Genomic DNA, 14,566 nt, shown 5'->3' on the forward strand with positions numbered 1-14,566 from the left:
CACCTTGGCATTTTCTTCTCAAATAAATTCTGTCTTGTTCGTATCACAAGAAAACTGGAAACATGGACTTCAGAACTTCTGTGTTTATTTCGCAGTCCTCTGATTGACTTGCTGTGTGACATGTTGAACTATTAAGTTTCTTTCATGGATAAATGTGAACATAGGCTTTGAGATTTTTATCTTTGGAGGGCTGGAGACTTGGGATTTAGTTCGAGTCAAAGTAAAGAATTTAGACCTCCATAGTATGTGAGCATGTGTGTATAGATAGGGAAAGGATGTAAGGTAAGGGGTAGCTAATATTAATTGATTTTGAAGAGCCATATGGGTTTTTAAAACATCACAGATGGTTCAAAAGGTCAGGAGATACCCTGCTAACATTGCTGTCAGAAACTCAGCTATGGGGAAGATTTGGATGGAAAGGCTGCATTCCATTGGTAAGTCCAGAATGCAGACCTTGCTAACAAAGGTATTGAATTTAGAGAGGCGCTTTGCCTACAAAACACATGCCAGATTTCCTTGTAAAGTTCTAGTAAAACACACGAGAGAGATGCAGAAATCACCCTGTTTTGAAGACAGAGAAATGAAGACCGCGGCAGTAACCTTGCCACAATAATTTTGGGACAGGCTGGGCGTGGTGGCTCACTCCTGTAATCCTAGCTCTCTGGGAGGCTGAGGTGGGCGGATTGGTCAAGGTCAGGAGTTCGAAACCAGCCTGAGCAAGAGCAAAACACTGTCTCTACTAAAAATAGAAAGATATTAATTAGTCAACTAAAAATATATAGAAAAAATTAGCCGGACATGGTGGCGCATGCCTGTAGTCCCAGCAACTCGGGAGGCTGAGGCAGGAGGATTGCTTGAGCCCAGGAGTTTGAGGTTGCTGTGAGCTAGGCTGACGCCATAGCACTCACTCTAGCCTGGGCAACAAAATGAGCCTCAAAATAATAATGTCTCAAAAATAATAATAACAATAATAATAATAATTTTGGGACAGAGATGGGATTTGAATCCAGAGTTCCTTGTGTAGAGAATATAAATAACTTTCCATACTTTGCTCTAACTGGGCCTTGGAGGGAAGCCAGTGATTTCCCTGGGGCAGTCAACTCTCAGCCTTGTGGGAGGAGGGAGGGAGCAGGAGAAGGACTGGGCGGGGAGGAAGATCAAGCTCATTACCATCATCACACCAGAGTGTACAGTGTGGCGCGGTTTGAGGAGAGAGAGCGCATGGATGTTGGAGCCTCTTCCTTGAGGAGGTGGTACTGCCAGCTTCCCAGGGGACCCTGGCCACGCAGGTGGCATGGGCTGGACACTTTCTGGACTGGGATCTACACAGCTCCTTACAAATGACCTCCTTGACCTGTAGGAAAAAAAATCGATTAGAGCTCTTTGATAGATATATTCATTGGGAATTTATGTAGCTGATTTTATATGAGGAAGAACAAAACTTTTTCTAGGAAACAAATATGGAAAATATGCTTTTGAGGTTAACCGTGTATCTTTAATGTGCACGTGTAAGAAAAAAGACACCAGGAAACTGCTATGGGTATTTACTTTTGACTGCAGATATTTATAGACCAGACTTGCTGCCAGAGAGACACAGATTTGGTGCAGGTCACTGTTTATATGGAATGGTTGGGTTTTCTGTGCTGGGCCCTGGAGAACCCACTACTAAGCTCCTGTGACATGGGCCATGTATATTCCATGTTTCCCCGAAAATAAGACAGGGTCTTATATTTATTTTTCCTAAAGAAGACACCCTAGGGGATATGTTATTTTCCCCTCAAAGCCTCAGCTTGCAGCATGCACAGGATGGCCGGGACCTGACAGGGGCAGCCAACCTTGTTGGTGGGGCTGCCCGTGCCTTTCCAGTCACCTCTGGGATGGTAGCTGTCACGATGGGGCAGATGAGAAGGGCTTCTCGTCTTCTTCACTGCTCTACGACGAAATGCATGGGCTGTGCAGATACCCTGCGTAGCCACACCCATCACTAGGTCTTATTTTCAGGCTAGGGCTTATATTGTGCAAATGCTTAGAAATCCTGCTAGGGCTTATTTTATGGGTATTTCTTATTTTGGGGGAAACACGGTACTCTATATAGTATGGTGCGTAGTGGGATGGTGGGAGTTGGTCCTTCTCCTTGTGGCAGTATGAGGTATTTTTCAACAGAGAGGATGTTGGAGTAAGGCTGGTGAAGTTCAGAAAGATACTTTATACTCCTTGGGGTTGTTAGATGTCAGAGTGAGCTTTAAGTCCAGCCCTCCATTTTTCACTAAAACACCTACTGAAGAATTCTACAATTTCCTCCTTAACTCAAATACTTGTCTCTATGGAGAAAACTAGGCTTTTTACTCTCATGTATCATCGTGGAGGATATAAATGAGAATTACCTTTCTGGAGAGCAATTTGGCACCAGGTATCCAAGGCCTTATCGCATGAATACTCTTGGACCCAGCAATTCTGCTTTTAGGAATTTCATTTTAAAGAAATAGAGGTCTGTACATGATGTATCGATCCGGCTATCCATCCGGCCTCGTTCACGGTGGCAGAAAACTGAAAGTAACCTAAACGTGCAGAAGGGAAAGGATAGCCACGTGTTTGGTCCTAACACGCGGTACTGTGGGATCGTCCACTCTGCGCTCTGTTAAGAGCCTACTACGTACGAGGCACCTGGACAGTTTGAAGTGGATAGTGACAACCAAGACTGATACGGCCTCGGCCCACCTGGAGCACACAATTTTGTTGTAGGAATAGATTTCATACCCTGTGACATGGAAAAAAAGCAGAGTACTAAGTGTATTTATGGTGTGATCCCACTAGAAGAGAGTTTGAATTGTTAACAGAGGTCTAAAAGCTTTGGGCAATGAGAATATATGTCACTACAAGAATATATGTCACTCCTCTACCATTTTTTTGTTTTTTTACCTTTTTATAGTTTCCAAGTTTTCCACAGTCGCCGTTATGATTTTTGTAATTAAAAAAATAAAAAAAGACTTTCAGGAAAGAGAGAATAAAAAGTCATCAGACCTGGGTTCTCGACCCAATTCTTTTTTTTTTTTTTTTTTTTGAGACAGTCTCGCTTTGTTGCCCAGGCTAGAGTGAGTGCCATGGCGTCGGCCTCGCTCACAGCAACCTCAAACTCCTGGGCTCAAGCAATCCTCCTGCCTCAGCCTCCCGAGTAGCTGGGGACTACAGGCATGCGCCACTGTGCCCGGCTCCTTTTTTCTATATATATTAGTTGGCCAATTAAGTTCTTTCTATTTTTGGTAGAGACGGGGTCTCGCTCTTGCTCAGGCTGGTTTTGAACTCCTGTCCTCAAGCAATCTGCCTGCCTTAGCCTCCCAGAGTGCTAGGATTACAGGCATGAGCCACGACCCAATTCTTTCTTAAGCTTGTGGGGAGATCTTGAATGAGTCAGAGGACTACCCTGAATCTTCTCTGAACGGAGGGGGAGAGGTCTCTGGCTCATGTTTTTGGGATCTCAAGCTCTGGTCTTTTCTGAGGGCCCTGCGGATTTTGCTGCAGCGGGGAAAGGCCTGGAGCTTCTCCCGGGAGGTAGGACGGCTGCCACGCTGAAGCCCTAATATCTGGGCGCTTTTGGTCCCCAGGGCCCTGGTACTCCAGGAATCTGGGATGTGCACAAAAGGGAAATGAGTTTCTCTATTAGGCATATGATAATTAAATTAAGGAAGTGCCTCTTACCTAATAAATAAAAACAAGTGGTGATTGATTTACCTGGACTAACTGGGCCAAATCTCACCGCACCCCAAGCAAACAAAATGACGGCAGCTCCATTGATCGAGCCTTACACGGGGCTCGTTGCTGTGTTTTGCAGTCCTTTTCCTAGTTGAGGCTCATGACGCTCATGATGAGGACCTACTTCCTCATCATCCCCATATCACAGGAGGGGAACTTGAGCTCAGAAGTCAGGTAACCTGAGGAGGTGACGCAGGTAGGAGAGGCTGGAATTCAAACCCTCATCCGTCTTCCCTGCTCTGTCTCTCAGTCCAAGGGGCAGGCTCTTCTGTAACCCAAAAACACACATCTGAATCCAGGGAACGTGTGAGGGACGTGGGAATCCATCAAGTGGCAGGACATCTGGAATCTGAGGAATTCGGGGATTTTTAGGACCGGTAGAATCTTATTTCTGATGAAACCCAATGTAGAGAAAGCGAGTTCAGCTTTCTGGGAGGTTGTAAATGATAAAATTGGGTTTTGACAGAGAGAAACAACCACCTTCATGCTCGCTATAATAAACTTTTCTCCTGCTTGTGATTTGAAATCAGAGGCCAACTATTATACTTTATAAACCTGCATCTCTCAGAAGAGTGATAACTTACACGAAGACCTGTCTTTGTTGTTTGACTTTTTTTTTCTTGAAATATTTTACTTGATGGGCACCACTTTTGCTTATTTAGCAGGTATTAACTGGTAGTAAGACATATAGGAAATACCAGGGATACATAGGAAAATTTAAGTTAAATGAAGATAAAGAATTGTTTCTGGCCGAGCATGGTGGCTCTTGCCTGTAATCCTGGCATTTGGGCATGCTAAGAGTTCCCAGACCAGCCTGAGAAAGAGTGAGACCCAATTTCTACAAAATCTAGAAAACTTAGCCAGGCGTAGTGGTGCATACCTATAGTCCCAGCTACTCTGGAGGCTAAGGAAGAAGGATCTCGTGAGCCCTAGAATTCGAGGCTGCAGTGAACTATGAGGATGCCACTGCTCTCTAGCCCTGACAACAGAGCGAGACCCTGTCTCAAAAAAAAAAAAAAAAAAATTGTTTCTTTTCCCCCATTGAAAGAATGTCTCAATATGACAGCTACTATTTCCTGTGTTTCAGTTCCAGTTCCTCTATATTTCAGTTTCTTTTGATTCAGCCAGATTGATCTGTCTAAAATACCCCTTTCATGATGTCACCTCCTACCTTCCCTAGAACATTCAAGGGCTCCCCATTGTCTAGGCTGAAATACAAACTTGTCGATTTGGAATTCAGATTCCTCCCGAGTCTGGCTCCAGCTTTACCTTCCCTAGCCATTTCTGTGGTCCTCCCACGAGGGACCCTTTTGCTAGGATGAATTGGTCTATTCCATGGTTCTCTGAATCAGCTCTTGACTTTCCTCCCCCTGAGCACTTGCTTTTACTGCACCTTCTAGTAAAGAACAAAGTGGAATGTTCTCCCTTCTCCTTTCCTTTTTCTAAAGTTCTGACCCATTTTCTCAGGTACTATTCCTTTTTTGAGAAACCAAAACATTCCTTGAATATCTCAGCCTGTGGCGATGATCTCAGTTTCCCCCACCACACACTATCTTCAGCTGGAGTCCGTGTCGTCTAGGCTATAACTAGCTCGGTGCCTTGCCTCTCACAGGGCTCAAGAATGAAATGAAATGAAAACAAAATGCACAGTGCAGCTGGCTAAGAAGGAGCACTTCCTGTTCCAGCCTAGAATATGCTATGCCAAGAGAGGACCTCTTGCCCTTCAGAAAACAAATAGCCGGTTCTTCCTGTTGCACGTTCAAATGCATATTCTGGGGTATTAGCTAATTATTTGTCATGCAGTTGCCACCCATGACTAATCCTATTTTATGAATGGAATGGAAGCAGGGAGATGGAAGTACTTGCTTGCATGGCCTCACAAAGCAACCGCACTTGAACCTAAGTTTCCTTCTGCTATTGTCACCTTCTCTTCTTTAGAGCAGGGGTCAGGAAAGCTTTTCTGTAGCCAGAGAGTAACTATTTTAGTAACTTCGCAGGCTCTGTGGTCTCTGTTGCAGCCACAGGACTCCACTCTGCCAGTGTAGTGCCAAAGCTGCCATAGACAATGCCCAAAGGCATGGGTGTGGCCGTGCTCCGATAGGGGGTGGGCTGGGTTTACCCCAAGATTGGAGCTTGCTTACCCTCTACTTTAGAGGGTTCCCTCCTCTCCGTCCCTGATGTTGGCTTGGAAAGCCAAGTTAGCCATAAGACTATTAGCCATTTTCAGTCTGAACACTGAGCAGGCCCTCTAGTTGGGTATAGGCTAATGTGTAAATTATGTCCATGGCTGGGAAAGACTGGCTGGTTATGATGAAAATTGGGAAGTTGTGGATCTTCAAGCAATAGGCAGGACAGTCATCCTGTGAACATGGGCCTTGGTCACAAGGGAGACATGAAGACATATTGGGGAGACTCTTTGTGGAACTCAGCGACCTGTTGTTTCCCAGAGCAGACTGATCACTCCCTCCTTTGGCAAAGATTTCTAAGGCTCACTGGCTGCTGGGCAGACTGTGCCTGTTCAGCTTGCTCAGAAGAGAGGGGAGTTTCACGGTGGTTCTATGACCAACAGCAGCGTAGGGTGCAGTGAAGGAGACCTCACCATGTGACATTCATCTCCATGAACTGTCTTCAGCCCAGGGAGCACCCCTGTTTCCTAAGGGAAACTAAACTCAGAGGCAGGAGTAGCCAATCCGACAGCCCGTGCGTTAATTTATAGTGAGAACGGTTACTGCCTGGCTGTGGCCTGGTGCGCATGGGAATCCGGAAGGGAAGGTTGGCAGGTTGAATGTCGATTGGGCTCAGCACCCAGCATAACTAGATACCCTAGTTGCTAAGACCCCAACCTCAAGGCCAGGGTTAATGCTGCTCTCACCAGTGTGGCATCTGCTGGGACGCTCCCCCCCCCCCCAGGATCCTGACCACCTACCCGTTTCCATCCCCCACTTCCTTTCAGGAGGACCCTTTATTTCTTTAAATATGTTAACACAGTCCGCCTTGCTGGAGGGTCTCTCTCTGCATATCTATACCCCAATCGAGTACCTGGCGTTGTAACCTGCAGAAGGATGCTGGCCTTTTCTGTTCAAGCTAGTGGGGAGTCTAGGGTGGAGCCAAGACCCTGAGTGAGATTTTAAGAGCACGGGTGCTATTTTAATAGTAAAGACAAAGGCCACGTGCTCCATTGGTTCCCTGTGTTCCTCTTGGCTCAGCTAATCACTGCCCCAGGAAGGTAAATCACAACCCACCTGCCTTTCATTTTCATCACTTTTAACTTGAGTGGTACAAAAAAAGAGCAGGTCCAGTCCTCTGCAGGGAGGACAGATTGCCAAGGGTTCTGGAAGTTGGGAAGGAAGGCCTCCTAGAAGGGACTGACTCTGGTGAATTGAGTCCCTGGGGAGTTCTTCTGACTCCAGGCATTATGCAGATGCAGTCGTTGTTATTCTGAATGGAGGCACGGTGGAGGCCGGCGCCTCTGGGGGAGGGGGGGATGGAGGCTGGGATCAGCCCCTGGGGAAGGCAGGGTGGGAAGTGGGGAAGCTGGAGCCCCAGCCTCATCCCCACACCAGGCACTGGTCCTCTCTTCCTGCATTTCTCCTAAAGAGGTCATTGTCCAGCCCTCACCATGGCTTGAACGTGTGGACCCACTGTCACCATGACGCCTGTCTTGCTGCAGCCTAATCAGCATCACCCAAACCGTAAATAACATCAAAAGAAAGAGCCTGTCACTGACCAACAGGCTGTGGCTTAAGGGTGTTGCCCATTGACTTGGGGGTGCACGCTCAGCTTTGCAGTGAACTGAAACAGGGTCTCTGCTCCATGGGTTTGAGGTGTCCCCTAATCCCCAAGGCCTATATATGTGTTACCAAGAAGCTGCTGCGGCTGCCAGAGGCCAGGGAGGCACCTGACATCAGGGAAGGAGTGGTCTTTTCCCTTCTTGCCTTGTGGGGTGGGCAGGCCAATTTGCAGAACTGGTGGGAGAGGATGACTCCCTGGCTCTGCCTCTTCTTAGCTGGGTAAACTTGGCAGGTCATTTTAACCTGTCTGAAGCCCAGGTCCCTCACCTGTAAAATGGGGATAATAATACTTACCTCAAAGAGCTATTGGCAGAGTTAGAGGAGATAGTCCGTGTGAAGCTATGAGCCCAGCACAGGAGTGGATGGAGGCTTTGGATGGCCTGAAACCTATTCGATTGGGGGGTGGGAGGGGAGTGGGGGAGCTCTCTAAGAGAAGAATGTAAAATTACAAATACAAAGCAGACAATAAGAGTGAGCAATTATTTCAAATGATGAAAGAAAATACAAAAATGTGTGTGTTTAAAAAAACCTGAGAACCCTAACATCACAAAATCCAGAAAAATAACAATACTGTTACTAATCAGCTGTTTGATATATATATTACTCTTTTTCTTACATTTGTTAGGCTGTGTACTCTGCTCATCTCTTCACATGATAATGATCTGGAATGCCATTATCTCTAGAGAGAAAAGCAAGATAATTTGCTCATTCCTCTAGCATGGTTGGTTGGAATTTGTTTTTCATTATTGATAGCTTAGAAAAAAACTTCTTAGCTTCACAACTGGTTATTGGTAATGTCATGTAAATTTTTAGAACAATTGTCAAATTTGGGAAAACCTTTCTCAAGTGTCTCTTCACATATAAGCAGGAAGGTTTGACGGCATTTTAAGCATTCTTGTCCAGAGACTGATGTTGTACACTGAAGGTCCCATTCAGCGCATTGCTGGGGCCCCACCCAGGCTGGAGAAGGGGCCTGTAGGGGTCAAAGGTCCTGAGCCTTAAGCTTCAGTGTTTCATGGTAAATCCTCCTGTGAGTGCTCAATAAATCTTAACTAGACTGCATTTTACTTATTGACACTCATCTTTATAATTTTGGGATTATTGAAGAACGTGTTCTCTGATTCACGTGAAATATAACTTTAGTTAAGTTTGCACAACAGTCATTCATTTGATATCATTTGTTAACTGTCTACTTTGGTCAACCCATCTCACATTGATCGCTGGGAGCTTTCTATGACATGAAGCAGCAAAACACCTCGTTCATGGTCATGTAGTAACTGTTCAATAAACTTGGCCATTATGACTGGCATCCCCTCTCCTGCAGCCCCTGATCTTGAACTGGCACTTGGGGATATAAAGTGACACTGTTCCCCCCAGGAGGAAGGAAGGGGCCCAGCTTTGGGTTAAGCTCTGAGACCTCATGGGAATCTTGTTTTGCCTCAGGTTCTACATAGATAGAGCTGTTCTCCTAACCCAGGTAATCTCCATTCACGAATTCACCGCCCATCAGTAATTATTAACATGGCCACATTTACACAGGAAGCCATACTTTTAAAGTGCTCAGTGATAATGTATAATTTAGTACTTTTCTCCCAAATCTTTTTATTCCTATCAAGTCTAGCCACTAAACTTGTCAAAATATGGTTTTCTCAATTTTTTAATGTTAATGGCTATTTTTTTTTTTTTTTTGAGACAGAGTCTCGCTTTGTTGCCCATGCTAGAGTGAGTGCCGTACCATCAGCCTAGCTCACAGCAACCTCAATCTCCTGGGCTCAAGCAATCCTCCTGCCTCAGCCTCCCAAGTAGCTGGGACTACAGGCATGCGCCACCATGCCCAGCTAATTTTTTCTATATATATATATATATATATATATTAGTTGGCCAATTAATTTCTTTCTATTTTTGTAGTAGAGATGGGGTCTTGCTCTTGCTTAGGCTGGTTTCGAACTCCTGACCTCGAGCAATCTGTCCGCCTCGGCCTCCTAGAATGCTAGGATTACATGCGTGAGCCACTGCACCAGCCTGTTAATGGCTTTATTACGGTAGAAATATCCGAGGAGGACAGAAAGTCAAGAAACTGGATCCACCACTAACTCTCCATGGGCATCGGTTGGGATGCTTTTGGTTGCAAGTGACAGAGAGCCAACTCCAGCTGTCTCGACAACAGAGGAAGTGTGGTGGCCTGAGCACCGAATCCTAGATGGGCCTGCCCATGCGTCAGCTAATCCAGCGCCTCTGGAGCTAGGACGGGGTCAGTCCCACCCACACCACAAGGCTGGGAAATCCGGGGTGCTGTTGGCAAGGGAGAGGACAATAGACGCGGGAGATGAAGTGACAGCATGCATTCCAACACATGGCCCTACGTCACTTCACTTCTCTGGGCCTCAGTTGCTTCATTAAATTGGAGGCCTGTACGACACTATTATGAAAATCCTTCCTAAGACGAACCTCTTAGATTTTATTTTCTTTTTTAAATTAACTGGTTTTTGTAATGAATAAACACAACTCTTCTGGCCAGTGCTATAAAGCTAAGAATGTCATTAGTAAATACATAGCTCTGTTTAGATTGAATGATAACTCAGGGCAGTTGGCATTAGGAACTTTCTTCCTACCCACGAGTTTGTAGATTTTGCTCAAGAAAAATGAGTGATGGAGGGTGCGAGGTACGCGCCTTGTGCAGCCAGCCCCACTCGATGGTGGGTTCAGAGGTCAGATCCAGGGAGGCCTGAGCCCGGCTGGTCTTCGCCACCATAACCATCGGGGGGCTTTGCTGTCAGGCTGGGGTCACACGGAAGCCGGGAGAGGTTTGGCGTTGGCAGCGGCCGCAGTTACTGTAAATGGCAGTGGAATCAGATCCCAGTGGATAGCTGAGGGTTTCTCAAGAATGAAACCACAGACCTCGGCCTTCCACTTTGTCCACTTTTTATGGAGTCTTTGGCTGGTCTTGAGATGAGATTCGAGAACTGGCACCAGGAGAGCATTCAAGGAAGCATCTAGGGATGGTTTGTGAGGGAGTGATGGCTTTCGCCATGGCGCTGGCGTCTATGTGGGAGTGCGACAGACGTGAAGGTGACGTGGGTGCAGGAGGTGGCAGGGAGCTAAGGGGGCACGTGTCCATGTCCTGCGAAGAGGGCGTGGGCCAAGGTGCCCAGGGCCCGTGGGCATTGGGCCGCCGCAGTGAGAGTGACACCCTCCTGTCTAGGATGTACAGGGGGGGAAAGTTAATCTGACTAGTAGTGCCGTCAGTGTGTTCTCATCACGGTCGGCTAATTTTTGAATGTGTTATATTTACAGAACTGGCAACGGTTGAACTGTGCCTTCATCTAATTCTCTGTATTACAGCTTTTGGAAAATAGTTCTGCCGTGGTCAATCGTGTTTCTAAACTGGCAGACAATAACCACCTAATGGAGTGCAAAGAACAAGAGAAATAGTTTGAAAATGGTTTCTAGGCGAATGTCTATGCTTTGGAGGCATTGGCTTAAGTGAAACCATCAGATCTTTGTCCTTGCGGTAGTAAGATACTGAAAGAGGGCTTATTTGGTGGATTGCAGGGTAGGGTGAGGACTGGAGAAACAGATTGTTCCATGAGTTGCCAAACGGGGCACTTTTACATCTGCTTGTTCCTTCTGAGAATCCAGATGGGAGGTGGGTACAGACGTGGAGTTTCAGGCCTGTCCTCTGGAGTTGTCCACTGTCCTGAGCTTTAAAAAAGTTTTTTTGTGTGTGTGTTTTAAGGTTCAGGCAAGAACACAGTGCCCTAGATATTTTGGTGTCTTGTAGACATGTTTGTCCATGCAATGAATGTGTCCATTTTTACGTGAACAGCAGCAGCTAACCGAGAGGGCAGAAAGGATGTCTATGTTTAGTAGCCTGTTGAAAAATGCTATGCAAAACCCAAACCAAACCAATGTGACAAAAAAAAAAAAAAAAAAGAACTGTGAAGGAGAAGGCTCTAAAGGTAGATTACCAGCAGCAAGTTATATTCTACAGTCTACCATCTTGGAGAGACTCAATAGAGAGGAGGTTGTAAAGTCAGGAGGGAGGGTCTCTGGTGGCCGGAGAGACTTGGGGTCTTAATTTTTTTCATCTCTTCTCTGGCAAATGACTTAACTTCTTAATCCTCAGTGTCCTCATCTGTAAGCGAGAATGACGGCACTTACCTTGTAAAGGTAGTGGAAAGATGAAATAAATAATGCAGGTAAAGCCCTTGGCGTGGTGCCTGGCCTGTGGGAAGCATTTGAGCGCTTTTGTTGTTATGTATGTTTTATAAGTCTTCGGATTGCAGTAATTGGGTACTTGCCGCTCATTGTTTTGACTGTTGTTGTTCAGGTGCCTTGAACATCCTCGGGCAAAATTGACATCACCTTTGGTCCTCCTTAGGCACTTTAGGAGCAGACTGGTGTTTGGACTATCTCTGGACAGGCCTGGTCTCCCACCAAAAAAGGGAGAGGTGAACTCTGCCTGTCAGTAACACATTGCTAGGAAAGATTGGATGCACGGCTCCGTTTCAAAGCAATATTCTCTCCACATCCTTCCACAGAGAGGTGACAGGAATCCAGTTAGTGGAGAGTTCCAGAACAGCTGAAACTTCAATGTGATGCCATTTAAGTCTTTTCCATTTCTGTGGTTGGAATTGGGTTTTTACATCACACATTTGATTAAAACACACACACACACACACACACACACACACACACACACACACACACACAACATGCTGCAGATGTAGAGGCAGGAGGTAAATAGGAAATCTCTGTACCCCCTGCTCAGTTTTGCTGTGAACCTAGAACTGCTCTCAAAAATAAACTCTACCAAAACAAAACAACTGCCAGGATCCTGCACAGAGGATTGAAAGAATGGCTTCTTACTAGGTACAGAAACATGGATAAAAAACGTGCTAAACACGTGGAGACCAACCAGATTGCTGTCGGTAGGTGGCAAAGTACTTTCCTATAAATATTGCAAGACTCCTCTTTCTCTACTTAAAAAAAAAAAATGCTTTGCATTTCAGACAAAAGGAATGGCTGGACAAGCCTTTAGTGCATGTGCAAGAAACTGTGAAAACAATGTGAAAGATTTTCCTTAGATGGAGACGGAGCTTGGCCCAGTCTCAGGATGAAGTTAAAGCCGGGGTCTTAATTTGCCTTCCACACATTATTTCTCAGATCTTTACCAAGATCCCCGGCCCAAGATCATTCATTTTCCCCCCACAGGCTTGAGGTGTGTGCCGGGCACCATTCAGCTTCAAACTTCTCTGCTTTCACTTTTGGTTTGTCAGAGTCTCCATCTGGTGTTATTTGAATATGAGTGTTTTCTGTGGCTTTTCTGTGGCTCCTTTTCAAAGTATTCAAAGTCATTTAAAAATACATAATGTTCAGCGATCTGACCAAGAGCTAATGTAAGTACTTACTTGGGGACGATTTTTTTAAAAAAAATCTATTAAACAGATTTGAGACTTTTAACTCTCATGATGTCTTGGACATAGATACTGATGTAAAAAAAACAAAGATTTGAAAAATACGGGACTACTTACAACCCAGTCATAATGCTTTTAGTAGTAGCAAATAGCACAGTTTATAAAAATAGAAGAGCTAAAATTCTTTATTTAATATTAAACAGGAAACTGAAAGTAGTATGTAGCAACGTGGTGGGTTTTCAACAAACCTGCTGCCGTGTTTATCTGTGCCGAAAAAGCCTAACCGAGACATTCCTTCTTTTATTGGCATAGGGCTGTAAGTTTTACTGAAAATCTTAACCTAAACGTGACCACTGTACGTAGGTTCTGTTCTGTATTGTAAGGGTTTGAAGCAACCTGTTTCTGCTAGAACCAAAGAAAATTTGGAAGCAAATTGAAAAGCTCTCAGAGAGTGGAAAACGCTTTGCACTTTTGTGTTGCCTTTGTGCATTGCTGTCACTCGTCCAACATGTGCATATGAATATTCTTGCTGAAGACCTGGGCTTCATTTTAAGGTCAGCCTTCAATTTCTAGAGAATATAATTTGCTGCTATTTTTAGAGCCTCATGATTGCTCGTAATAACTAATGGAAAAAACTCAAAAGAGAAATAAATGTGTAACAGCTGTGTCTGCTTAAACTTGATTAAAGGCAGTAAAAAAAAGTAAACAGAAGAATGAATGTGACAATAGACGAGGGAGAGACAAGTATCCCTCTCATTGTGAAAAGTTTTGCAGACATAACTCGCTCCACTTCGGAAGGCCGGCGATGTCTGTGTTTAAAGTTTACTTTACTGTTTGTCTTGAGTGGGATCAGTGTTGTAGTGAATAATTTATAGCCAGCATGAATGAGCTCATTAGTCACCTTTTCAGACTTTAAATGAGTTTTGTGGTTGTCATTACTCGAGCCTTCTGTTCAGCCGCCGAGCAAAATGACAGTTTGGCAGTTGGCTGCCTTGTTGTCGGGGCCGCCTGTTCCCCTTCAGGTCTGTGTTGGCTTTTGTGTCTCATTGAAACCTTCTCTTGCTAACCCTGTGCGCTGGTCCAGGAATTCTCACACTTCAGATGCCTTCTGCACCCCGAGTTTACATGAGAAGTTTTTCCGGGATTAAAAAAAAAAAAAACTGTTTTCAGTTGTGTCTGCCACAGAAAACGAAGTGTATGAAATGAATGTTTTCTAGCAACTCCTGGGTATTATTCCCTTTGTGCTTGGTTTGATGTTCAAGTTGCTCAAAAGCAAAAGGCAAGCCAGGGAGTCGTGAAGCGGCCGAGCCAGCTCTCCGTGGCGGGGGGCATTTTAGTTGGGGGGATGCCGTTGGAGTGTGCAGGGAGGTTTGTGTTGTTTCAATTCTGAACACCGATAGGACGTGGATGAAGAAACTCGCGATCACAAATCTGCAGGGCCAAAGAAAACCACATTGTTCCCACCAAGGGGTTGACAAGATGACGGTTCGAGATCCCAGCCAACACACTGAGGTCCAGGATCAATGGGAATGGCCATTACCTCTTCCGCGCCTCTCCTTCTCCCCCGTCTGAATCATTAAGAGAAAGAGAACTGTCGCAGCCGCCTCC

The 14,566-nt window shown here is 45.3% G+C and overlaps 1 protein-coding gene across 7 annotated transcripts in view; it reads left to right on the top strand.

Moving 5' to 3' along the window:
* The window catches only part of FOXN3 (forkhead box N3), a 379,439-nt gene that overhangs the window by 132,835 nt on the left and 232,038 nt on the right, over nt 1–14,566 (top strand). Inside the window, exon 1 of one of the 7 annotated variants that reach the window (XM_076003783.1) lies at nt 12,872–12,940. The exons of the other annotated variants lie outside the window; for them this stretch is intronic. The gene's annotated coding sequence lies outside the window, so the exon portion shown is untranslated. Of the gene's footprint in view, nt 1–12,871; nt 12,941–14,566 lie in introns of those variants that run through there. 7 annotated transcript variants of the gene reach the window in all.

Source organism: Microcebus murinus, chromosome 6, assembly GCF_040939455.1.
Source record: "Microcebus murinus isolate Inina chromosome 6, M.murinus_Inina_mat1.0, whole genome shotgun sequence".
NCBI lineage: Eukaryota > Metazoa > Chordata > Mammalia > Primates > Cheirogaleidae > Microcebus > Microcebus murinus.